The following is a 25,637-nucleotide window of genomic DNA, read 5'->3' on the forward strand; positions in this document are numbered from 1 at the left end:
ATGGCACAGAGCAGCAGTGCCAGCACAGTCCCATGAGCCACCAAAGGCTGTGCAAGGAGAAGTGGGAGTGGGGCTCCTGGCCCTGTATTCCTGGGCAGGGCAGTGATGGGGCAGGGACTAAGCAGGGATGGCTGTCCCACTCCAGGGAAACCACAGCAATGGTCAGAAGCATGAGTTTTTGGAAATGAAGCATTACCTCTAGGAACAACAGAGCTGAGCAAATTCTATCTCACATGGAAAGGAGCTGATTAAAGCAGTAAGTTTGTTGCTGCTTAATGACTGCAGCTCAAACCCTGGCAGTCAGAACTAGGAGCTCTGGCAGAACCTAGGCCCTATGAGGTGACAAATCTGAATACCAATGTGTAGGGTCAGGAAAGAGTAGAGAAGTGAGTGAAAACAAAGGCTTTTAAGGCAAACTTATCTTGTTCCCACCCTGTCTAGCAAAAAAGAAGTTAAAGACAAGGGGCAAGTTTTCCTCAAAATGTCACATATTTAGTGGAATCAATTTAAGGACAGGAAGTTTAGAAATTATAGGAAAACTCCATTCAGCCAACTCTAAGGTGTTCCACTGCTGCTGGGGTGAAGTCTCTCCTGGACTGACCAAAGCAAACTGGGTTTCACTTTATTCTACCCTCTGTGCCCACCAGGGCCATGCAGTGCCACACAGTGCTGCTCACCAGCATGGCAGGGATGGCCATAAATAAATCAGGGTCTGGATTTCATGGCACATGCAAAAAAACCCCAAAGAATTGGATCCCAAGTGACAGTTTTAATGAAGTGGTAGCTCAGAACACTACCAAAATCCCATAAAGTAGTGAGCAATTACACATCTACAAAGCACCATTTAGGCTGATTACTCAGAATATTCACTGATTTGAAATACATTGTCTGAATGCATTTTGGATAATATTAGTATGTGTTTGTGTGTGTAATATTTGTTACTTTTATAAATACATGGAGAAAGCATGGCTATATGTATCCACTTCTAGAAACAAATGGCTGAATGGCAGAGCCACACGTGGGCAAAGTGAAACAAAGGTTTTGCTGCTTTTACTTCATTTTAATCTCATATAAGTAATGATTTAGGAAATGCCCATTATCACCAACACTCTCATCGTGGTCTCAAGTCTGCAATCCCACAAAGGAAGGCTGCGCTGCACAGAACTACCTCTACCGCGTTGTTGAAGCTGAAGTTCCTCAAGTGTTCCTCTCCATCAGGGACATTATGAGTAATAAGAGTAGCTGCAATTGTGGCTTTTTCGAAAGAGCCTTAGCAGTGTGTTCTAGAAAGGCTATTTTAAAGGTCACATTGCTGAGCCCGTGGCGTGCTGCCTTGGCGAGGTGGTATGAAGTGAGTGCGTTTCAGCTGGCATCTGGTTTAGACTATATTTTCATCTGTGGAAATTGAAAAATTCTTGGAAGAACTCCACAGCCTGAAAAAAAAAAAAAAAAAAAAAAAAAAAGTTCTTCTTGAAAACAAGTTATGAGTTAATGATAATTCCACTCGGGGCAGGAAGGAAGGGCTTAGGCTGGACGGCCCCGGGTGGCTGTGGAGGACACTAACCACGGCCCCACTCCCACCCCAGCCCTGTGGAATGGGATGAGTGCCCCATGCCAGGAGATAGATGGATTAACCATACCCCACAGAAGCGAACTGCTTTTATAAGCACTGTGTAATTCTGAATATGTGAAAACTTTCTGACTGGAGTTCAGATCCAGCTTTTCCTCTAATACATCCCTAGAAGGAACTTCAAATATTAAATCTTGAGAAATGTAGACGAAACCACATAAAAGCTGCAGACATCCTAAATATGCACAATGGGATCCCTTATGCTGAAGACACAGTGAAACATTCATAGCCATTACAGTAAAACCCGAATTCTGACTTGTTCCTGCACTTAGCTATGACCGGATTACAATTCTGGTTAGAGCATCCATCTGCCTAAAAATAAACATCTGTAATGACCTTAATGAGCTACGGAGGGATCCTGTGTTGAAATCTCTTCATGGGAAAAAAAAACATGTCACTCTTTGGGAGGACTTGCTGCAACTCCCACGTGAGGAACAGCCTGTGGTGCTGGAAATAACCAACACGGAGCTGTACACGTATGGAGGCAGAGGATAGAATCATAGAATGGCCTGGGTTGGAAGGCATCATCCACATCCAACCCAGGTTGGAAGGGCTCTCGCAGCACCCCCAGCCCCACCCCCACCACAGGCTGGCTGCCCCCCAGCTCAGGCTGACCAAGGCCCATCCATGGCTTTGGGCACCTCCATTGATGGGACAGCACAGCTCTGGGCAGCACTACTGGCGTCTCACTGCTCTCCCTGCACAGACAGAAGGTGGCTCACATTAATTACCACAGGTAGGGACAGGAAGAGCACTTTGTAGCTCTGATGCAGTCCGACCAGGTGCCACAGCTCTGTGCCTGCAAATCAGGCACCTGGCCCAGCCCTCCAGGAGAAGGGTGGGAGCAGTGAGGTGTGTGTATCCCACCGCCCCTTGGCCAGCAGTGCAGGGCAGCGGGCAGCCACAGCTCCGCAGCGGGGCTGGAGGAAGTCCCACACTCATAAATGTTTCATTGCACTTCTGAAAAACAAACGGCCACTTTTTAGCAGTCTATGAAACAATATTGTAAACAGTTCAACTATTCTCCCCTCTGGTGCTGGGATCTGCGAGAACAATGTGCATTCAGGGACAGAGCTCTCAGCCTTGGCTGCTCGCTGATCGCCAGCACAGCCACGGCATGACCCGCTGCTCCACTGCCATCAAGAAGGGACATCGGGGCTGCATGGACAGACACAGCTGTAAGGTGAATGACGGGCAGAGGGGGTTTGGGATGAGCAATGATCTGCAGCTGATGCCGGCAGCAGGGCTGATCCTTGGAGCCGGGGAGCACAGGGCACTGGGTGCGCTGAAAAACAAAACTGCAATAAAATGGGCAGATGATCCTGAAGGAAAGGGGGGAGGGGGCACAGAAAGAAGGAAACGAGATATTAAAAAATGTAAATGAGAGGGAAATTATAAAAAGCATAAAGCTCCTGTCCCTCAGGGAACAGCTGTGTATGCTAATCCCGCCTGGGCTGCTCCTTTTGGATCTCCCTTCCTTCCTTCCTCCGTCCCTCTCTAATAGCTCCCTTGTTCCTGCTGGACAAAACTGGCCCTTTGTGGCTGCTCTCAGAACAACATTAAAAACAGGAATAGGGAAATTGTAAACAGGAGGCTTTTGGCCTACAGGCCAAGGCACACACCGGCCTCTGAGGTCTACTTCATGCTAAGCAAAGAAACAGATCTTTGTTGCTGAAGGGATTAGGGCTGCGGGATTTCTGAGGCACGGCGGAGGCATTCAGCTGGCCTGAAGTAGGGCCTTTGTAAAGAGATACCTCCATTATAGATCCACGAGCGGAAATCGTTCGTGCTCTTTATACAATCTGGGTAATGCGATATTGTTGGGCGGCTGAAGGGCTCTGGTGAAGCAGGGCCCTATCTACTCAATGGCAAATTCTTCAGCAGCTAAATAGATGGTGGTATAATTACCTTTACGGGTGGGGGGGAGGGCAGCAATCCATCTTTAACCCTTAGGTGCTTCATGATAGCAATCACGGCAAGCTAGAAGGAGTCCGCTCAGACAGCACAGTCACTATGGGCTGCCAAATGAGTGTCCACAACCCAAGGCAGTTTGATCTCAGATTCCTCATGAATCAGCTATGCACACCATAGAACATTCATTACCCGCATTCCTTCCCAGACCACCTCTGCTCTGTGCCCCACATGTGGTGCCAACAACTGCTTGGACAACCTGTGGAGCCCTCCACAAACCCCACCAGCCACACTGCACTGCCAGGGGCTGAGCTGGGATGAGCCCATATTCTGGGCTGGGCTCTGGGGTGGATTTTTTTTGTTCTGTTGTAGAAAAAATTTACTCCTTTCTGGTGAACAGTAGCCTACAGTCAGGTCGGCAGTAAGGCAATTAACCCACTATACTTAGCCCACCTCACCTATATCCAAGTATCATGGATCTTTCCATGATTAACTTTAATTAAACTATCCAGACGAGCATAGGAGCCATGGGAATGGCACACACACAGCCCTCTGCAGCACCAGCAGGCTGGAAACCTCTTCTGGAAAGCAGCGGCACCGAGCAGCCAAGCTGTCTCCATTGGTACCAACTTTGCATCTCTATGGCACAGTACCTCCAGAGGTGGATTTTTATACTTTTGTTAGTGATCACTAATAGTAGCTCACTTTTTTACCCCCCCAAAAAACCTAAGAACATTTGCAAACAGGAAAGTAATTTTGCTCCAGAAAAGGAGCAGAAGTTGTGACATTTAGATAGGTTGCAACACTGAGATGGGAAGGCAGAACTGAAATCCTTCCCATTGGGGCAAGCTGACCTGCAACCCTCAGGCCAGGAGCTATTCTCTGTCTTGGCACTGGGAGCAGCCCCAGCTCCATGCTGGGCACCAATGCACTGCAGGATGGCAACAGAGGGATGTCCCCATTCATAGCTGCTCCAGCCTTACAAAGCCACAAGCTGTCTGTGTTTGAACAGAGTTCATGACAACCCATTAACATGAAGCATGAGGGCTGGTAGTGCACACACCAACAGTCATAGTCTTCCAGCAGCACCTACCAGCCTTATCCAGGAAGCTTGGGAATGTGTTGTTCTGTATTCTGAAGAACTACCTGGCCTGATAGTAATAAGAAAAAATTAGCATGCGGTCAATGTTTTATTGCAGGCACTGCCTACCTCTCAGCCTTCCACCCTTTTGGCTCTAATTTCAGACTCTCTTCCCAGGAAAATGTTTGTAAAAATAATTTTCTATAATTAGAAAAACACTTCATTGAGAATTCATTACTGGAAGCCTGTCCTGCAGCTCAACGCCTGGGACATGTTATGGGTCAGCTGAGAACCACTGTGATGCCGAAGTTTGTTTCAGAAGGATTATTTTGGAGTTGTGGCTCCTAGAGTCCAGTGCATGTATAATGTTTGTTACAGAAATAAAAGCATCCTCGGCTGCAGGTCCTGTGCTTGGTGGGGAGCCCAAATCCAAGCAAGAAGGGCAACCACAGCTGTTGACCATGAGAGTTCGGCAGAGTTTCATGCAGTGTTTGCTCAGGTGATGCTGTTGTGGCTGCTCAAAGCACCATATCCTTAACACAGCCTTACCTGGGGACAGAACGACTCCAGATCACACCACTTCTTACTATTTAGAATGGTACTGTTGGCTCTGTTCTTAAAAAGGGAGATGATAACAAAAGCAATCCTGCAGCAAAAGCTTCTGAGCTGGGACTTGGAGCTCCTAACCTCCCTTCGGCTCTGGGACCTCTCAAACACAGCAGAGCAGGCTGGGGGCTGAGAGATGGCGACGCTCTGACCAAATGCAGAATAATTAAAAGACCAGTGTGGGCTCCACAGAGAAAGCGTTGCATATGGACTTTAATTATGATACCACAGTCTTGCCAGAAAAACACAAAAGAGGATCTCAGGCGGCTCGGAGGATGCATATGGCTTGTGTAGGTGGAGAAAGCTAAGAGACTGTTACTTTGGGTAGGAAGTGGATTTTCTCTCTCCTATAATCTTGTTAAATTACCCTGTTTTTAAAGCAATGATTTATATCTCTCTCTTCAAATCCAGAGGGGAAAAAAAACAAACCCTCTCTAAACAGCAAGTATGTGACAAGCAATACATTTTCACTTTCATTCATGCTCGTATTGCAAAGTTCACTCAGCAAACCCGAAGTATTAAAGGAAAATGCTGGGGAGGACTGGTTAGAAAGAAAACCTTGGCTGAAATGAGATGGAAAACAGATTTCCCGGTTTAGGTAAGTATCAGAAAATAATACATAATGTTAGACATCTGAAAAAGGAAGTAGGAAAATATTCAGGAATTTGCATAACCATTTGCAGTCTGAGCAGAGCAGACAAAAACAGCATCAGGAGCACTGAGTGTGTGGAGCAGCCCTGGTGCTGAGCAGGGCAGCACTGCGTCCCCATCCCTGCTCTGCCCCGAGCATCAACCAGAGCATCTCTGTCACTGCAGCCCATGAGCTCCACTGACAAACAGCAATAAACTGCATTTCTATTCTACTTGCACACATAAATCTGAGTGAGGTGTCCCAGATTCTCCTCAGTGCTGCAGAGGTTTGCCTTGCAGGGAGTTCCCCCCTCCCTTCTACACCAGTTTTGCAGCTGGGTAGGTCTAGCAGCTTCTGTGGGGAATCATCTCTTAGCAACGCTCACAAACACAAAATAAAATGAAAAACCACATAAACCTGAGGGGGAGGCAGCCAGCAGCCCACCTGCAGCAGGTGGAGGGCAGGCACTGAGATTTAAACCACCAGCCATCAGCTTTTAGCTTGGGAGAACAAAAGGGCACCTTTATCCTCTTCATGGGGCTGTTGGCATGGCACTGCACTGCTATGAGGGCACAGCACACCTTCAGCTGCAGCATTGCCCCCAGGTAGGAGGCACCCACCCTCACAGGACACACTTGTGCCATTGCTACAGCAGTTGCCCCTTGCTCACAGGTAGGGCTCAAATCACCCCAAAGGCTCCAGCCCTATGCCTGCATCCTCCTCCCTCATTCTGTTGGGCACTACAGAGCACTGTCCAGCTGCAGTAGTTGCTCCACCCAGCATCCCTGCCACCTTTCCAAAGCGCTGCTGTGCTGCCACAGAGCGCTGCATCTTCATTCTGTCTCAGCAGTGAGCACAAATGCCCCTCACAGGGTGTCACCAGATGTGACAACAGACAGGACCCACATCTGATGGTCAGAGGGAAGTGCTGACATCAGCTCTGCTGACTGACTGCTGCTCCCCCCAGGGAACACAAACCCCAGCACCATGAGCATTCCCACAGCAGCCCACGTCACTGTCTGTAGCACAGTGTGGGGGAGAGCAGAAACCCTTTCTATTTCCAGCCCTTGGGTGAGGTGAGTGGAAATCACAGGGCTCCTGGTTCACGTGAAGCCAGCAGTGACCTCCCTGACACCATCACATCCTGTGACATGCACGCCATAAGGGGACAGAGGGAAAGCAGTTGCTGGGGAATCCCACTGTGAGGTAACCTTACCAAGAATGTTTAGGGAAAATCAGGAGGAAGACAAGGCACTGAACGTGTTCCTTGCACCAGTTGTTCTCTAGGACACCACCCACACACTGAAGTTTGGGACCTCCGCAGCAGCACAGCTCATGGTGAAGGTTGTCCCCCAGAGCTACAGTGCTGCTGACTGACTGTGGATGATCACCCACAGCAAGGAGCACAGCAGGGTGCTCCATAAGGTATTGCAGAAAGGCAGAATGAGGACTGCTCTGCAGCAATGTCCGACTTGCTCTGAGCAGCAGCCCCAGAGAGCATCCATGCCAAAAGATGCATCCATGCAGCTGCATTTGGGTGAGTTGCCCTGGCTGGAAGGAGGACTGACTGAGAACCAGTGCGCTCCACAAATTCTCCAGTAGCAATCCAAGGAAGAAACGCCATTGCATCTAAGTGTGAAATGCATTTCCTGGCTCAGACACGGCCCGCAACAGAACCATGGGCTGCTCATGTTCGTGGAGGAGCTTCCCAGGCAGAAACCCTTCAGCCCTGCTCAGACACTTGCTCTCTTTTCACAGAAAATTGATTTGGAATCCCAGGATTTCTGCTTCCATTTGAACACACAAGCCTGAAAACTCCCAAAACGGCAACACAGATCAGCAAAGCCATTGCTCTATTTCTCACAGGGCATATCCCTGTTCTGGGCCCTGCTCCCTGCAGCAGCAAGTTGTTTCTACACCATCTCCATGCCCACCAACATGTGGGCTTTTTAAAACAGACAGAAAGAAGCAGGAAAATAATCCTATGAGCCTTATGAACATTAATGAGCACATAGCTCACTCATCTGTGTTTTCTCCCAGTCTATGTAAGCACAGCAGAGTGGCACATGAGGCATCCACACAGACTGTCCACTTCACCTCTTCTCCAGCCTACATGCAGACCCACCACATTTTCTCCTGAGAAAAAGTCCCTTTCCTTTAACAGAGGTGGAGCTCTCCCAAGCTTGGCCTAGATGGTGAGGTCCTGCAGTAGGAGGCAGGAAGAGAAATGACCAAGATGCTTTTCTGGGAAGAAAAAAAATAAGAAAGCAGTCAACAGAGATGAGCCCAATTGCCTAGAAGGCTTCCAAGGATGGCAAATCATCTCCTGGTCCGGTAGCTGTGGGCTGTCAGAGATGGGCACCTCCAACCCATGGAGTTGACAGTGGATTGGAGTTGTGATTTAGCTCAGAGCCTGGCCCTCCCAAACAATGTAGAGCCAGCCCCCTGGCCTGGAGGCAAGAGAATGGGAAGTGTGGGTCTGGAATGAAGTTCGTATAGGACAGCACAGCTGTGGGTGCCTGCAATCAGGGCAGGAGCTCTGCAGGCACTGCCACCGCTGCCAGGAGCAGCCCTGATTTTGGCACTGAAAGTGTTACATAGAACACGCCATAAAGTTCCTCTGAGGCTTTAATTTCTTTCCCCCCGATCTTCCTTTGATTTTTATTCCCTCCTTCCCTCTTGTCCTTTGAACTTTTAAAAAGGCACTTTGAAGACATGTCATAAAGCGGTTTCTTATTCACCATCTCCTCTTTGATGCTCGCGCTCCTCGGTATGAACTGTAGCCCTGCAGGACGTGGGACCCGAGGAGCCGAAAGCTGACACTGAGGAGACAGGGCAGGAAAGTAAAAGCATGGATGCAGTTTGTCAGTAACACTCCCAAGCCAGGCGTACAGCACACACACAGCAGCCGTACTCCCATCCCTGCAGGCCATGCAGGGCACAGCAGTGCTCAGAGCCAGGCAGCTCCAACAGAAGGCGGTGGAGAAAAGACCCAATCCCAGGGAGCAGGTAAGAGGAAGCTGCCTGCTGAGCAGCTCCCCCCCAGCTCCTGTCCCTGCCTCTGACCTGGGGTCTTTAATTCGGCCTCTCCCCATACCAAAATACAACACAGCCCAATTTGCTTGGATTGGCCAAGGGCAACTGTGCAGCCAAATTTAGTCATGCTGCAAAGGACTGGGCTTCAGCAGAGAGTGCAGTGGTTCTGAAAAGGGCATCCAGATATTTTGAAGTCACTGCCAGATACAAGATGGACTGTGTTAGTAACTCTGTGCATCGGGTTTTCTGTTTCAGTTCTGCACCATCTGCTTTTTAACAAACCCTGGTGCTCTCTTCTATAGCTTTATTTTGAAATATGGGAGAAGGAGATGTCCCAAAAGCAGAGCTAATGTCTGGAATAAAACCTTTATCCAGGTCTTAGCATGGCTTTCATCCTTAATGGATAGGACAAAGCAAATGAAAGTAAGCAACCTCAAATCCAAAAATTAACTGGGGAAAAAGCTAAAGATGAATCAATGTGGGCAAATAAAAAGATGTGACGGGTTTAAATCTTATGCACTCTAACCCTTGAATTCTAACCACCTTTTCAGACACTGAGGTACATCCCAGGTAACTCTGCTTGGGACCGAGGTGCCACATGGGCTGTGCTGGGCAGGATGGGAACAAACCCCAGTGACTCCCTCACCACACACACCAAGAAGGATGGTACAAACATGGTCTCTTTTACACAGTAGACATTACTTGTGCTTTGGGATTGAGATGGAAGGTTGTTGGATCTGTTTGGTAGAGAAACACCAGAGTTTCTCTGAGAGTTACACGCAGCCGTATAATTCTGCATCCATAGTTCCTAATATTGACTTACTGCTGTGGAATTATACAGGTTGGATATTTACTGAACCAAGCAGACAGTGCAGCTCCTCTTGGCCAAAGTTACGATGAGCTGTGCATTGTGTTCACCAAACTGAGCCCCTTGCTGGAAGTCCCACCAGCAGGCAGACAGAACAGCTGCCAGCAGAAGGAAGAGGACACAGAGCACAATGCCCAGCCAGCTCCTACCGCCTGGGAGCACCACTTTGTTCCAATTCCACTTTCCATACTGAAGCATCTTCCTCCCATGCCAAACAGTACAGCACTATAGCCCAGCTTTAGGTGATGTTTTTTCCCCTTCTGAGTTTTTCTCTGAATTAGAACCGGACATTTCTGCAGTGAAACTCTTTTTGCAGAGCTGACCTCCATGGCACGAAGCCACTGACGGGAGCTCTCAACTTTACTTAACCTCTGTGTAGAGAATCACATCAACTCAAAGCAAGGGGACCTCTCAGCACTGGGGGAACAGATGTTTGGGCAGGAGCTACACCATGCTGAATCCACGGTGTTCACGGGGGGGGCTTGGGGTTGGTTTGAGTTTGGTTATTTTTAAAAGCTGCCCAGTAGTAGGAGTTATTCTGAAATAAGCAGAGCTACCCTGAAAACTGCTTGATGGGCTCTGCAAATACTGTTTTCTGGGTATGTTTTTCCTTTTTACCTGCAAGACTGATCTAGCGTGGCTGTGTGTGTGTGTGTTTTTGCTTGTTTTATTACAGCCAAACTTCTGTTCCCGGATCTAAATGCAGATACATCTGGAACAGGAAACTAAATGCACTTCCAAACCTCGAATTTTTCACTTTAAACCTGAGATAAAGAGGAAACTTTGCTTTAAAGACAGATGTATCATAACGAAGGACAAATATATTTCCAGAGGGGCCAAACCACAGCACTCCTGAGAATCCAGTACATCAAAGAACCAGCAAAACGTGAAGAGCTGCGAGGATTCCAGTGTGTGTACTGAGCTACCCCTGCTTAACACCTGGACAGATGCTTCCCATGCACAGCAAAAAATCGCAGCGTTACCAGGAGGTAAAGGCCTCAGATAACATTTGTACAGTGCTCTGACACAGAAAGCCCCAAATTCCCCTCTATGGCTGCAAAGTCTGACAAAGACATAATGGAAATCAGCTTCCGCCCGACAAAAATGTCGCTCTGGCACAAGGACAAGTCCGCAGAAACTTTCCAGCCTGCCCTCCAAGAGCAGCACTGCCATTTCCATTAAGCGGCTGAAAGCGCAGGAGGCATCCGGAACAGAAGTGCACTCCCAGCAAGAGCAGGCACGGCTCGGTGCTTGGAAGGCTCTGAAGTGCCATCCCACATCGTCCCCTAACAGGAGCAGGGATCTGCCCCAGCACATTGACAGCCCCATGACTTCCTATGGAGAGAAGCCCACATGGGGCCATTTGAGAGCACCTGTTTGGAGCTCTCTAGGGAACATCCATCAGAGGTGGGATGGAAGTCCTAGTAGCATCTGGAGCTATGTCGAGCTTGGGAAAGCTCAAATCCGGATCAGACATCTACAACGAGAAAGCAGACCCCAGTGGCACAGCTCCCCAGGCAGGCAGGGGCAGCAGGAACCAGCACTGTGCTCCACGCAGCAGCCCAGGAGCACACTGAGCAGGAGTTCCCAACACTGCCCAGCCCCACACAGCTCCCAGCTGCCACCAACAGCCATACATGAGCCCCAGCACTGAGGATGAAGCACATAACCCTGTGCACACATCACACCGAGCATCTCTCCTCTCCACCCTGATTGCGTGGATGTAGAAGTTGCACTGCTGCTCATGCAGGGAAGTTATAAGAGAAGAGTAATTAATGTATGTTTGTCTGTGTTTTAATGAAGCTTTGCAGCTGAAAGCAGGAGAAGAGCCAATGCCACGTGACCACACAGTGCTCCTTGGACTCCTTTCAGGAATCTTCTCTAAAGGATCCAGCTGTCCTGCATGACATTTCTCCCCCAAGACTCAACTAATCAATGTCTGCTACCAGTTATCATGGTGGGAAGGGGATCAACGCATACTGGGAAGCTGTTGTACATCAACCACTCTGTTATAAATATGCTGGAGATACAGCTATGCACAGTACGTTATTCCACCACTTATCTTCATGCAAGCAGAAAGGCTGCAAGCGATGAGTGCCTGCTGCAGAGAGCTCTCCTAAGTGAGGTTATTGCATTCTTGACTTAAGCCCATTTTTCTGGTTTCCATGCAAACACCAATGAATTTTAAATGGAAGCATTCAGCCAGGGCCTTCCCATTCAGACAAAGGCAGCATCTCTCGACATGGGGATTACACCCATGCATGGCAGAGGGATGAGCCCAATGGGTTTCCTCTGTCTCTCACATGGGGCATCCCCCACTCACTGGAAGCTCACAGCCCAGGCACACATTGTGGCCACTCTCACAGGCACAGGGCAGTTTCTGAATGCAGGACTATGAATGCCTGCACCTCTACACACACATACAGGTGTGCAGCCGCAACCAAAGACAACAGGAATGCAAATATGTTTTACGCCTAATTATGGAAAGTACTTTGGCAGGAGGACTGGAGGCACAAAGAGCCACTATTTGGGTTCCTCAGGCTGCCGCCTCTGTTCGGTACACAATCGACAATATTTAGACAGAACGGGCCAGTTCCTTCCTCGCAAGGTAGCTTCCTGCGCCTGGCAGCCCTCGAGCAGGCTATAAAATGACCTTATGTTTAAGGACAGACTCAGATTAAATAAGCAAAGGGAAAATGCGCCCACTCGCTCTGCCGGCAGCTCTGCTGTTGTTTCATGGCGTGTTGGGGAGAAAAGGGAAGAAAACAGCAGTGTGCAGAATAGAAGTTAGCATTAATCCCACAAGACTTTTCGTTTGGGCAGCTGTGGGCAGTGCCGACTGCTGTTTGGAGGAGAAATTGTTCCTAATATCCAACTTGACCCTTCCCTGGTGCAACGTGAGGCTATTGCCACTCATCCTATCACTAATAAAGAGGACAAGGCTCTGCAGAGTTCCCAATCCCACAGCCCTCCAAGCACAAGCAGAGAGCAGCCCTGCACTCACAGCCACAGGCAGATGGGCAGCGGTGGGCTCTGCTCACAGGGCACTGGGCAAGAAGCCTGGAAAGCTGAGAGGCCATGGAGCCAGAAAGTGTGACATGGCTCAGTGGAAAAAAAATCACTAATACATTTTTCCTAATCCACCCACCTTCCTGCTCCCCTCCAGAGCAGAACAACTGCATTACAGCAGGGGTTTGTCAAGCCAAGGCTGGAACCGTGTGGGGAAGGGAGAGCTCCTAATGCCCATCAGCTCAGAGCTGGCTCCCATCGGGGCTGGTGCTCCACAGCACCACAGTGGGACACAAACAGCACGCTGCTGGGCCTCTGCCTCTTCTCTGCAGGAGTCTTTTGGTACAGATAAATTTGGACAGTGTTGCAAGCTAAACAAAAGCCATGTATGTGAATCTGGTAAGAGCAAGGACCATCAAAATGTGGTTAACCCCACAGCTTATCACCCCCCCCAGTTAAAATGGCAAGTACTTCCATCCTTAGAAGTGGTGGTCATAATCACAGAAGTGATTGCTGCAGTGTCTCAGAGCACGGAAGGCTGCAGGCCCAGAGCACAAAATACTCCATGTGCAGCCAGCAGATCTGCAGCTCTGTCTACAGCGTGACCACGCATCACCCTGTACAAAGTATCAGCAAGTTCAGCATCTTCGTAAAGGATCTGCCAGGCTTAAAATCTTGGTCACACACAGCCCCATATCCAAAGGTATTGGTGTAAGCTTACTTCTTCCCATTCAGCATACCCCAGGCTTGCTGTGCTGCCTTGATCTGTACCACTTTAGCAAAATAAAGCAGGGCTCGGTTCATTCCATTCCCACAAGGCACCTCTGATAAACCACAGACTTCTGGCCGGGGAGGCGGCAGTGTGGGACTCCTTCCTGCACAGCGCAACCCCTCACAGTAATGCAGGGACAGAAGCACTAGGTGGCAAAAAAAGCCAACAGGTCCTCATTAGTCACACTCAGAAAGTGAGCATTAAGGCATCCCCAGATCACTGGGTTGTTCAGCTCCAGCAGTGATGGACATTAGCAGCACTGCGCAGCTCTATGGGGTTCTGCTCCCCCCGAAAGAACTGAACCAAGAGCTCATAAATATCGAAAGCAGAGGGGGCAAAAGGGGTTAAACCCCCTAGTTGTTACAGAAAGATACACATCACATCCTTCCTGGTAATTGCAGTATAATAAAGCATCTGAATAAAAAGTAATCCCCAAAAATGGCTAAAATGGGTCTGTATTCCAGATGAGAAACATCTGCAGCAGCAGATCAGCACATCTTCTCTTTTCCTGGGCAATTACTTGGACAGAACCATGCTCTCATAGGTAAAATTATTCTCCTGGTCTCTTCTATCACTTCATAAATCAGATCAGCATTTTTGGAGGGGAAGTAAGAATCAATGAAGCCCTTTGGATAAATGAGAGCAGAGGATCCCACAGTGCTGCTCAGGTGCTTGGTGCGGCCACTCCCACTCCTGGCTGTGTTCACTCAAATGGATGGGGGAGAAAATCCCTCAAAGCCTTTAAACTTTAAAACAAGAGCATAATTTCTCCCTGTACCCAAAGGAGTAGAAGGGTAGGATTAGAGCAGTGCATTAACTGTCTGACTCGTTACCAGAGAATAAACAAGGACCGTCTCGTTAATTTTGGAACCACTACTGCCAATTACGAAGGCATTGTGTTTGCCATACACATTGATTAGAAAAGCTGTTTATTTGAACTAATAAGCAGAAAATGAGCTGAAATTGTCTTTTCTTTATTTTTAATATGATAAATGGAATCGGCTACAAGTACATCTGTTCTGAGCCTCTTTCCCACAATATGTTCTGCCTGAAAAACATCCCCTGCTATACCAACATCTCAAATGAATAACTGTCCCCAAAGTATCACCTACAAGGCATACAGTGGTGTGTGGTTCGATCCTTCTCCTGCATTTAGTCCATCATCTAAACCAAACCACTCTGCAGAGAGGAGAAAACAGGCTGCCATCTACCAGCCAACAGTGGGACCAGAGCCCAGCCTTGGAGACACCCCTTGGCACACTGGCATTGCCCAGGCAGGTGGGCTCATGCTGTCCAGGCCCTCCAAGCTGGGCTGGCAATGACACACAGACCCCCACCTCCCGAGGGCTGTGTCACTGCATCACAGCAGCTCAGAACTTTCAGGTTCAGCAGCTGGTGTCAGAAACCACCCCAAGCACCAGCAGGGAGGAGCCAGAGGTCCACATTCAGTGCTTTATTTTAACCTCAGAACTATTTTTCCTCTCCTTTTAAGATTTTTCAGAGAATTTTGTTGTTGAGCAGCTTTAACTCTCAGAGCTTCCTCCCAGCAGGAGAAGCCCCAGGACATTCTAAGCAGCAATACACATACAGACTGCTTCTGGTTTAGAAAAGATCTCCAAAAGGTAAAAAACAAAACAAAACACAGCAACAAACAAATGAGAGGCTGTGCACCCACCTGCGCCATGCAGCCCCATCACTCCAGGCTCTCCTGCTGTGCAGGGCAGCTGCAAGCAGAGGGGGAGAAATGCCAGCAGATATCCAGCACCTTACTTCAGGCTGTGGGAAATCATTTGCTTTTCTGGGGAGGGATTCTTGATTGTGTTTGGTGGTGTTTTTAGGGCAGCCGCGGTAAAGTTTCTGCATAAAGGAAAAGCAAACAGCTGAAGGGTCCTCCCCGGGCTTTGATCCTCCCTGCAGAGATCAAACCATGAAGTGTTTGTTAAAACCCTAATCCGATTTAAAACTCCTTTTGACAGTGTTGGGGAAGGAAGTGGCGGCTGACGGTGCCCTGCTAGCCGGGGCTGCTGCAGCCACGCTGCACTGCCTGCTAAAAGCAGTGGCCCCTGCACAGCTCAGGATAAATCCCCATCAGAGACAGCTCGTCCAAATGGGCTGCGAATGGGGGTCTTTCTTCAGAGGCACCCTTTTTCTCCCTGCAGCACAGGTTTCTTTCCCAACAGAGGCAGTGCCCCAGGCTCTGGCCAATTACCAGCTCAGAGCTCTGTGCAGCCCCCGGTACCAAAGCTCCCACATGCAGGTTTCAAGGGAGCAAGGAGGCTGCATGTAAATGCATTTGTTTCTACTTTATTTTTAAAATATTATTTCAAAGGGAATCAGCATCAAGCAATCCACGTAGAAGTGATACAGCTATTATATACTGATATTCTGAGTGAATAGCCTGTTATTTGGGCACAACAAAATCCTCTGACAGCCCCCCATGTCCCTCCCTCACACAGCAGGAAGAGGCAGCACTGACATCACATCTCTGGCTGCAGAGATGTTCCACACCAGTTGATGAAGGAGCAGCCACAGCTGTGCCTGTCCCTTGCTGAACCATAGAATCATTCAGGTTGGAAAAGACCTCTCACATGCCCCCAGGCCTAGCCCCATCCCACCATGCCCCGTGACCACATCCCCACAGTTCCGGAACACCTCCCAGGATGGCAACATCCCCTGGGCAGACCTGTGCCAGTGCTGACCACTCTTTAGAGAATATGTCCAACCTGAACATCCCCTGGTGCAACTTAGGCCCATTATCACTCATACTACTGCTGTTACCTGAGAGAAGAAGCTGACCCCCACCATGCTACAGTAATTTAAATGTACAACAACAAAAAAGCATCAAAACAGGTACCTACTGCCCTGGCAGCCCATGCTGCTCTCATCCATCCAAGGGTCCCACTGGAAGCCCTTGTGGATAGCCAGGAGGGTCACCCATGGTCTCACTCCACAAATTGTTCAGCATCACCCATAGCTTCTTTATGTCAGTACTTCAGCATTCACTGAACTTGTTTTGCTGTAAGTAAAGAGCATCAGTCTTTGCTGGGGGATGAAACAGAAGCACAATAAGCACAGGCCAACCTGCAGCCCAGAGGGCAGCCCCAACTGCAGCACCCACAGCAGGGCAGCCCCGACTGCACAGCATCCCAAGGGGAAAACACAGGAACTCAAGAGATTTAAGCTCTTGACATCTGGATTTTGTCACTGTAACAGAATAAAACAAAGCTGAGATCCAACCTTCTTTGGTCAAGCATGGATCAGAAGATGAACTTGCACATTTCCATTTAGTGGGCCATTATTTTCAATACATACAATCCCCCAAGTGATTCTCAGGAGCAAAGACTGCAGCATGAAAACCAAGGCCAAGCAGATTGGGATGGGGAACATGTTGGTAATAGGGAGGATTTTGGAAGAGCTTCCTTGGCTAGAGCCGATAAGCAGAAGTTTTGCCTTGGAAATGCTCATAAATCCCAGATCCAGAAAAGCTTAAGAGAATCAATGAGGTCATTCACACAGCAAGAGCAGCCTGTGTGCGTTGGGACGCAGGTGTCAGAGCTGGGGAGATCGGATAGCACAGCTCTTCAGGGAAAAAATGCTCCTCTGTGAGCCAGTGTACATTCAGCCATGGCTGCTGCCCTCCTGTTATTGGATCCCAGCATCAAATGTGGTCTGAGGGAAAGTTTCAGCCCAACAATTAATGACTTCATATTTTGCAGAAAATTTCAGGAGGCGGCAGGAAAGACAACACGAGGAACTCCCCAGCTGTTCCAAGAGCAACTTTCAAAGAGCAAAATGACCTTTACTTCAGTAGAATGTGCTTATGTAGCAAGAACGGTACATTTTTTAAAGTGATCCCTTTTCAAACAATTAAAATTCACACCCACACCACATGCAAGTACGCAAGTCAAAAGTCTCTGTTTTACATCATACGCAGCACTTTTAAATGACATCTCCTTTTTCCAGGGTGGAAAATCACAGTCAGCATTTGTATATAAATATTATTACACAGCTTGAATGTACAAGCCAGGAAACAGAGTGCTGCATGACAACGTGCTAAAAATTCCTCACTGCATTTTTTTATGTTAAGAAACCAGCAGTGTTTGTACAGTAATTCCATTGTCACGCACAGCCTTCTGCTCACAGCCACACAACCAGCACCCAGTCCTGAAGGTGAATCCACTTTTATATAAGGGCACATAGGAAATCCTCTCCTCCTGCTGCGGCAGTGATGCACTGCTCCCCCAAAGCATACAGTAAACCCCTGACTATTCACTCTGACTGCCTCCAAACAGGACTGCTTGAAGTTTTGTTGACATGCATTCTCTTTGAAGTAACCCACCTTAATAACAAAAGTGGGTTTTATCAGGCTTTCAACAACCACAACGTTCTCTCATAGCCTATGAGTGACTGATGGGGTTGATGGCCAGGACTTGGTTTTCGTTTGGGCTAAGATGAAGCACGGGATCAGTTGACCATACAATAACTTGTTCCAGTCCACTGGGTTTCCTTTTGGGAGATTTTACCTTCCTATTCAAAGAGACAGAAGTGTAACAGTCCTGGGCCTTTGCATCTCAAGCCAACAAAGGGCATAATCCAAAACTGAAGCTTCCAGCCATCAATTCTCTGAATCCTAATCCTCCCATACCAAGCGTTGAACTCTCTACTACTTTGCTGAACACTGAAAGGCTAAGGACACAGAACAGAAGGCTAAGGAGGGACAGAAGCAAAGGCTGCTGCAGCTGAGATGAATCCATCACATGCATTAGCCAGAGGGAGCTGAATGAGATGCAGCAGTGCAGAGCTGCAGCAGAGGACAGGTTTGACCACAAAGAGTGGTCAGCACAAGCACAGCTGCCCAGGGGGTGGGCAGTTGCCATCCTGGTGTTGCTTCAGACCATGGGGATGTGGCACTGGGGCACAGTGGGGTGGGCTGGGGTTGGACCTGGGGATCTTAGAGGTCTTTTCCAACCTGAATGATTCTGTGGTTCTATGAACAGAAACAAAATTATCGGGGCAGCCACCAGTAGGGAACCAAAGGCTGCCCCAGAAGCACAGCTGCTCATAATGGCTGCAAAAGACAGCAGCACGCAGGGATGTGTGGGGATGCAGCACTCAGCAAACCATGGCTTCGGCATCCGCCTGCTCACCTCATCACACCGACAGCCCCAAGCCTTCTGCTTTCTGCACATCCTCCTCCAAACCTTAATGTCAATATAACATTCAAAGAGTCAGCAGTTTTCTTTGGCAAGGAGGTACAAGGCTGACCGCTTCCTACCTCCAAATGGCCCCAGCTTGTACCACAGCTCCACGCAGCGCGCTCCGTTCGCATTTCTCAGAGCACAAAGGAGCTCCTGAGCCCCATTCCACCACAGATCTACATGGTGCTGCTCAGCCTCCGCTCCTCAAGGTCAGGAAAACAGGGCATGCAAAAAGTGAGCTAATATTCATTTCCAATGCTTATCTGCCTTTGTTTGTGAGCAAGGAGGACTGATTGCTGCACACAGGAAATGCATCACCTGACACCCCAATGCCCAGACTGCCCATCCTGAGGCTCCAGCATCAGCAGCATTAACTGCTCTCAAGGAAAAGAACTCTGAGGAAAGCCAGGAATGGGGAGAAAAAGATCACAAAGGCATCCAAAAAATCTCATAAGCAGCAAAGCAGGAACAAAAAGCTTCTTGAAATCTGTTAAAGGCAAATCACTAAACACATTTCTTCCTATTGCTAAGGTTCCATGTTACTGCATCATCCACCAGGCAGAGGTGCAGCAGCTGGAGGTATCCACAGCATTAGGGCTGCTTGCTTAAAAGGGGAAAAAAATGAATGTAAAAGGTAACAGATTAAGACCATGGAGAAATGTCAGTTTTTTAGCATTAAGCAAATCCTTTGAAGCCATGCACTTTTCCAGTCTGTAAGTTTTTATGGCTATGAGCTGGGTATTTTCAAAGCTGGAAAAGGAAGAAATCAGTCTGGGAAATACTTAAGTGATAGAATATGGTAATTACATACAAGAATGCTACTCCATAGTGCCCAGCAGTACTCCACAGTGGGACAGGTGGGCTCTGTCACTCCCATTGCAGCACCCAGCACAGAATGGGTAGTGATGGAGCAGTGCAGGGGACACAGAGCTGCCCCATAGCACAGCTGCTTTAGGAGCTGCACACCTCAGCTGCTTCCTTCCACAGTGAGGGCAGCTTTGGAAAATCACACCTGGAGTTTAATCAAGGCTGTAAATCATTAACAGCTGCTATGAGCTATCTGCATGCATTGAGTCAGAAAGCAGAAAATGATGACATAGGAATATAAACAGGGGCCATATCAAACTGTGTCCATGTCAGAGGGAGGAAGAAGCTGTGGTTAAGATATGCAGTTAATTATCACTGACCCCATGAATACAGCTAAGAGCTTTTACCCTACAGTAAAAGTACAGTAAAAGCTTTTACTGTACAATGCATTTTAAACCTTAATCTTAGAAACAGCAGGAACTGATTAGCAGAAACACTGTTACTACCACAGCAGTTAAGTTGTAGCTAAAAGGCTATAATATTTATGCCTCTGAATGATCAGCGTCCTGGTCTGTATCAGGTAGGATGCACTAACGTTATTCCTGTCAAAATAAAGGTGAACTTGCTGCCTGCTTTTGATCCATTCATTATATGTGCAAAAACTGGGCAATATTGAAGTGCTTGCTTTGCTGCTCATTAACTGCGTCATTTGTAAACGGAGCCTCGCGGGGAAAGTCATGCATGATTTGAGGAAGGAGGGACAGCTTTCTGCTCCATGTGAGTCCAAGCACAGCGTGGGGCACAGGCAGGAGGCAGCAAGCTGTCAGGGTACCTGCTAACAAGGGGCTCTCCTCAGGGACCAGTGCTGGAGAGCTGCAAACAATCCCAGCACTGGATTTTCCAGGATCACAGTGCCCTGATATAGCACAAAGGACACCACAAGGCTCTGTACCACTGCTCTATAGTCACAGCAGCTTTTAATGCCAGTATTTTTCCACAGCGCTGCTTTGTTTGTCAGGTAACACAATTTCCTCTGTATGAAAATTCATTTTCTTAGTCATGAGTAAACAGACAGGTTTTGGAAAAAAAGATGCCTGCAGGTAACAGGCTGCAGGTGTTCCCTTCCATGCACTTACACAGTCAGATAGCCCAGCTGTCCCAGGGACACTGCCCCACTCAGCTCAGCCCTCAGCACAGTGCCACAGCTCCTGGGAGCACAGGGACGATGGGAACAGCAGTACTTCCACTGCCCTGAACATAGGTTTGCATTTGTTCATTCTGTTGCTAAAAAAGCTCCAGTCACATGGGAATGCCTGGGAATGCAGCCCAGGAATTTTGTTTGTAAGCAGAACTGTATTTCTGGAGATTATTGACCTGAACTGTAAATAAATATTCTGAAAAATATTAGAAAGGTTCGCAATTCACTGTCCTGGAGATAATCTATTCAATCCCAAACAGTTGGCAGGGCTCCCCATGGGCCCTCATCCATCTCCCTGCAGGTAAATAGTCTCAGCCCCCTGAACTGCTATTGAGCAGATCCAGTAATGTGTCCAAAGCCTGTGATGGGAAAAATCCATACCTAAGATTTCCAGAGTCTCTGCCTGATAATGCACTTTGTTGCTCTGCCAGTTGGACAGTGGCAAAGATCACAGCAGCTTCAGCAGAGGATCCTGTTTGTTCATTGCTGCCAGCCCCCACCTTCCTCTCCACCTCTATCCGTGCAAACTACATCTATGCACAGTCACGAATCTAAAAACCTTTATTCCTGTAAGGCACCAACCTCTGCATTTGCATTTACCTCAATGGAATTTCTCAGTGAATTACAAATGCCTTTGCTGCTCCACTGAGGTCAGATCTTGAGACCGAGAGAAAGCATCACCCAGGCTGCCATCCTCCAAGAAAGGAAACGAATCAGCAAACATTTGCAAACTGGCAACCTTTTGAAAAGCAAATGCAAAGACAGCATGCTCAGCTGGAACAGAGGATGCCAAGCAAGTCAGGTACAAGTGCAAAAACTAAAGGACTGTAATACTTGATCCTGCAGAAAACATGCATACGTCAGGATTGCAATCCAATAATCCTGGTGCTGCAACTGGGAAGTGTACTGCAGCACTGGCAGCTCACTGCACATGTCTGCAGATGTAGGAGTCCTGTCGCTTGAATGCTGAGCAGTTACATGTTTTGAACCTTACAGGTCACACGACACTTCTGCTCATCTCCACGGAGACCCCATAGCTCTCATTTTATGTTCTATGAATTTTTATCCTATTTTGCTGAGCTCATGGTTTAGTTAATGGCGCAGCTTCTGTTACTACAATTGTTCATAAACACTAAATTATTCATGTGGAACCAGGTCAATAGATATTAAAAGCTGAAGCAAATTACTAAACAGAAGTCATGGTGAACTACTGCAGAAAGCAAAGGGCTGGTGCAGTGTTTCCATCCCAAAGACAGCCCTCATAGGCTGCCACAAGCCAGCTGCCAGCACTGGGAACCACCTGAAAGCACCAGCAAGAGCACATGCCTTGGAAAACATTTCCATTTAGTGACAGCCCAGAGTGCCTCAGGAGCCCCCCAGTGCCCCCAGACTGGCCTGTGGCTTTCTGTCCCTTTGTCTCAGATGGTGACTGGGTTTGCTTCTTTTTTGTTTGCTTGCAAACTTCTCCTGAGGAAGTGGCACAGAAGTGCACACAACAGACTGTGGCTGCAGCACTGGTTCAGGACTGAAGGGCATTCCCAGACCAGGCTGGGACATCCGCATTGGTTGTGAACTCATGCCACGCAGCAGCAGTTACTTTCATTCCTTGTGCTGGAGCTCAGAAATAAAACCCAGTGCCTCCACAGCCAGGTAAAGCCACAGAGCAAAACTGCCAGGGAAGGAAGGAAGCAGAGCACAGTCAGTGTTAATTATGCAAAATAAGATACGACTTCAAGGATGTGAGTAATGTCTGGGTACAGACAACATGTGCCTGATAGGGCAGCAGGAAGCACGGAGCTTTCATCTGTGCTGCAGCAGCGGACAGCTGAGATAGCAGCTCGTGTCACTGAGATAATGACATTTAGTCACCTCTGGGGTGGACTGCAAAGTCTGTGGAGGAGTTTGGAGCAGAGGGGACACTGCTGCCTCATCAGCAAGCCAGGCTTTGGGCAGCAGCTGTACAAAGCGGTGTTTTAAAGCAAGATAGAGCCCAGCACCACTCCTTCCTATTGTATTATTGTGGGAATGGGTCTGGCACTGCCCCTCACCCACAGCAATACAACGTCTATTCTAACCATTCCTTCCTAGGTTGCACAGGGAAGCTCATAGAAGCAGTAACTCCCAACGGAGCAGCTCCACAGCAGCAGTGCTCAGCCTTCACACCCCTCCATCTCAGCGCACAATTTTCTGTCACCTGCTTTGTGGCACTTGGCTTCAGCATCTCAGCACAGCCCCAGTTCAGGCTGTAGCAAGCAGGGTCACATGCTAATTGTCAACGCAGCAGTCACCATTTTGCCAACATAGTTACCATTTATCTCCAGGTATCACAGACCAGGCCTGTAACTGCTGTCAGCAATGCAATAGAGGTGTGCTCTCATAGTAACCATCACACAAATTATCTGACATAACAAATACTTGACACAACACATCAGCAAACACATCCCAGTATTTTCCTACTCTCCCTATGGTTAGGATCCTCACATGGTCAAACATATGGGCAACATATTGTGCTGCCCTGGATGGAATTTGCAGTAGTGCATTTCTGTGCTTGGGAAATACCATCTCAGTGGATTAAAAGACAAATGGCATCATCTAGGTTCTCCAGACCATTTCTAGGAGCTGGGTGATAAAAAACTGAAATTCCCTTTTCTCATTGTAGCAGGAAATTTTAATCAACAGTTTCCTAGAACAGTTTCCTAGAACAGTTTCTTAGAACGTACACAAAAGTGGTTAAGTAAATAATGAGAAGGGGAAAAAACTCCTCCCTGTGTTACCAACAGGTGGCAAAACCACCCATTAGGACACCCTCTGCTTTCAAGAGGAGGGGCCAGATTTAAAATCTTCTCTTTTGGAATGATTTGAATCCAATTCTGTAAGCAAATTAAATCTTAGAAGTATCAGCCTGGATAAGGAATTAACTCCTTCTGCACACAGGAGCACAGCTGGTGCACTACCAGCCTCTCCAAGGTTAGCATGAAGAGCACAAGCCTTAAAAACAGGGTGGCCAGAGGTGCTGTGTGCACACAGAGGCAGACTGCAGTGTGTAAAGGTATCACAAGACTGCAGTTCTACTGCTGGGGCTTCTGTCAAGAGCATACAGGGCTCTGTCTATAATTACTGTGCAATTACAGCACTGCCTGCTTTGCTGCTATGTAGTGGTTTGCAGTTGGCATCTCTGCAGTTTGGGTCTCACAGGGAAATGATTACTGCAACTGAGATCTTCCCTCACGCTCACTATACTAATCCCTCTGCAACAGAGAAATCAGCATTTGTACAAAAAAGCTTCCAGGGATATTTGGCTCTCACGTTGCTACAGCATTACTGCACATCTGCAGAATTCAGTTCGATACTCACGCAGATACAAGTGCTGAAAGTGAGAAATCAGGGCAGATTGTTGCTGAGGCATTTGGGCCTTTCATCTTTGAGCTGGATTCATTCAGCAAGAGGTTATTTTTGAGGGAATTCTAACTCCCTCCAATTATATTTTGAGGGCTCCCCCCCCCCCAAAAAAAAAAAAAAAAAAAAAAAGTGTATTTCCTTGCTAATTTTCAAAACCAGACAGAATTCCTGTCCTTTAAAAGGCACATTGTAAGGCCAACCAATAACAAAATAACAGCACGAACAACCATATTCTCTCACTCTTAAGAGAAAGCATCAATCGTGTGTGTTTGAAGTCAGTAGTATTTTGAGGATGGCTCAGATAATTCTTTAGAGATTCTCTTTCTTCTGTCCTTTCCTTGTCAAACTGCATCTGCTCACGACCCACAGCTGCTGCTCCCACTCGGAATGATCTCTGCCCTCAGAGACAAACACGTACGCAATCAAACGATTGGTCTTTGAGCGCACACTTCCGTAGGGAGAAACCTTCCCAGGAGGCGTATCTGCAGTGAGGGGCAGAGCTCACACCGGCAGCGGCTGAACGCGGACCTTCCCTCACTGCTGCGTGAGTTATTAAATGTATGCTGTAAAATGACAAAGCGGTTGGTTTGTATGTTGAATTTTACTCTTCTCACATAGTAAAAACACGTCGTTATTCCTCGTGCGTTTTCCCTGTAAAAGCAGTGTGCTCCTGAGGGAGCAAAACCCAGCTCGGGGCCGTTCTGCACCAGCTGAGTATTGAAGGGGGCCTCCATTTGCTAAATAGGATGTGAAGCACGTAAGAGCAGAGCGCGCAGTCAGGGCCAGTTTTGCAGGGGAGCCCCACACCTACCAGCAAGCAGCTATTGTTTGTTGAACACCATTTGAAAACCTGAACCGGGGGCTGCCTTATGCTGCACCCAGCGGGGCTGCCAGCAGCCTCGGCAAGGAAACAGCTGCAGAGCTGAGAGCAGCACCGTACCGCCTGCCTCTCTTCCATCGGGCGGCACCGCATCTCGGCGGCTCGGTGCGAACTGCACGGCTGTACCCTTCACCTTCTCAAAGGGGAAGATCTATGAAATTAATCCACACGCCACATACGTAACGCAAACGTAGCTTCAGCTGTTTCTTGCTTTTGCACATAGGTGTTGCCAGCACAACACGCAAGCTGCTATACGTGAGCAGAAGGAGGTGCGTGTGTAGTACCACCGCAATGGGCCCACAGCCCCGGCTGCTCCAGCCCCTCTCCATGCCCAGAGGTCCGGGGGTGCCGGGGACGCTACCGACCACCCCCCACTTCCCCTCCGTGAACCGCCATTACCTTCAGGCCGGGCGGAGGGCGCGGTACGTGCGCAGCTGTCACCGCCTGCCCTCCATTCACAAAATTAAATAAATAAAGCGGGGGAGGGGGACACGCAAACAGCGAGCGAGAGCCGGATCCGTCCTCCGCGGCTCGCAGCCAGGCTTCCTCCAGCCCCCCATTCATAAAAGAGAGTCGAGCATGCGCCGTGGCGCCTCGGTGCCCACCCATTC

The 25,637-nt window shown here is 48.4% G+C and overlaps 1 long non-coding RNA gene across 1 annotated transcript; it reads right to left on the reverse strand.

Moving 5' to 3' along the window:
- Nucleotides 1-749: 749 nt before the first annotated feature.
- On the reverse strand, nucleotides 750-25,612 carry LOC107320056. Its single transcript, XR_004308882.1, has 3 exons — nucleotides 25,426-25,612; nucleotides 15,220-15,455; nucleotides 750-1,433 (listed from the first exon to the last, which is right to left on the reverse strand). It is a non-coding gene; the product is annotated as an uncharacterized LOC107320056 (long non-coding RNA).
- Nucleotides 25,613-25,637: the final 25 nt, after the last annotated feature.

Source organism: Coturnix japonica, chromosome 13 (genome assembly GCF_001577835.2).
Source record: "Coturnix japonica isolate 7356 chromosome 13, Coturnix japonica 2.1, whole genome shotgun sequence".
NCBI lineage: Eukaryota > Metazoa > Chordata > Aves > Galliformes > Phasianidae > Coturnix > Coturnix japonica.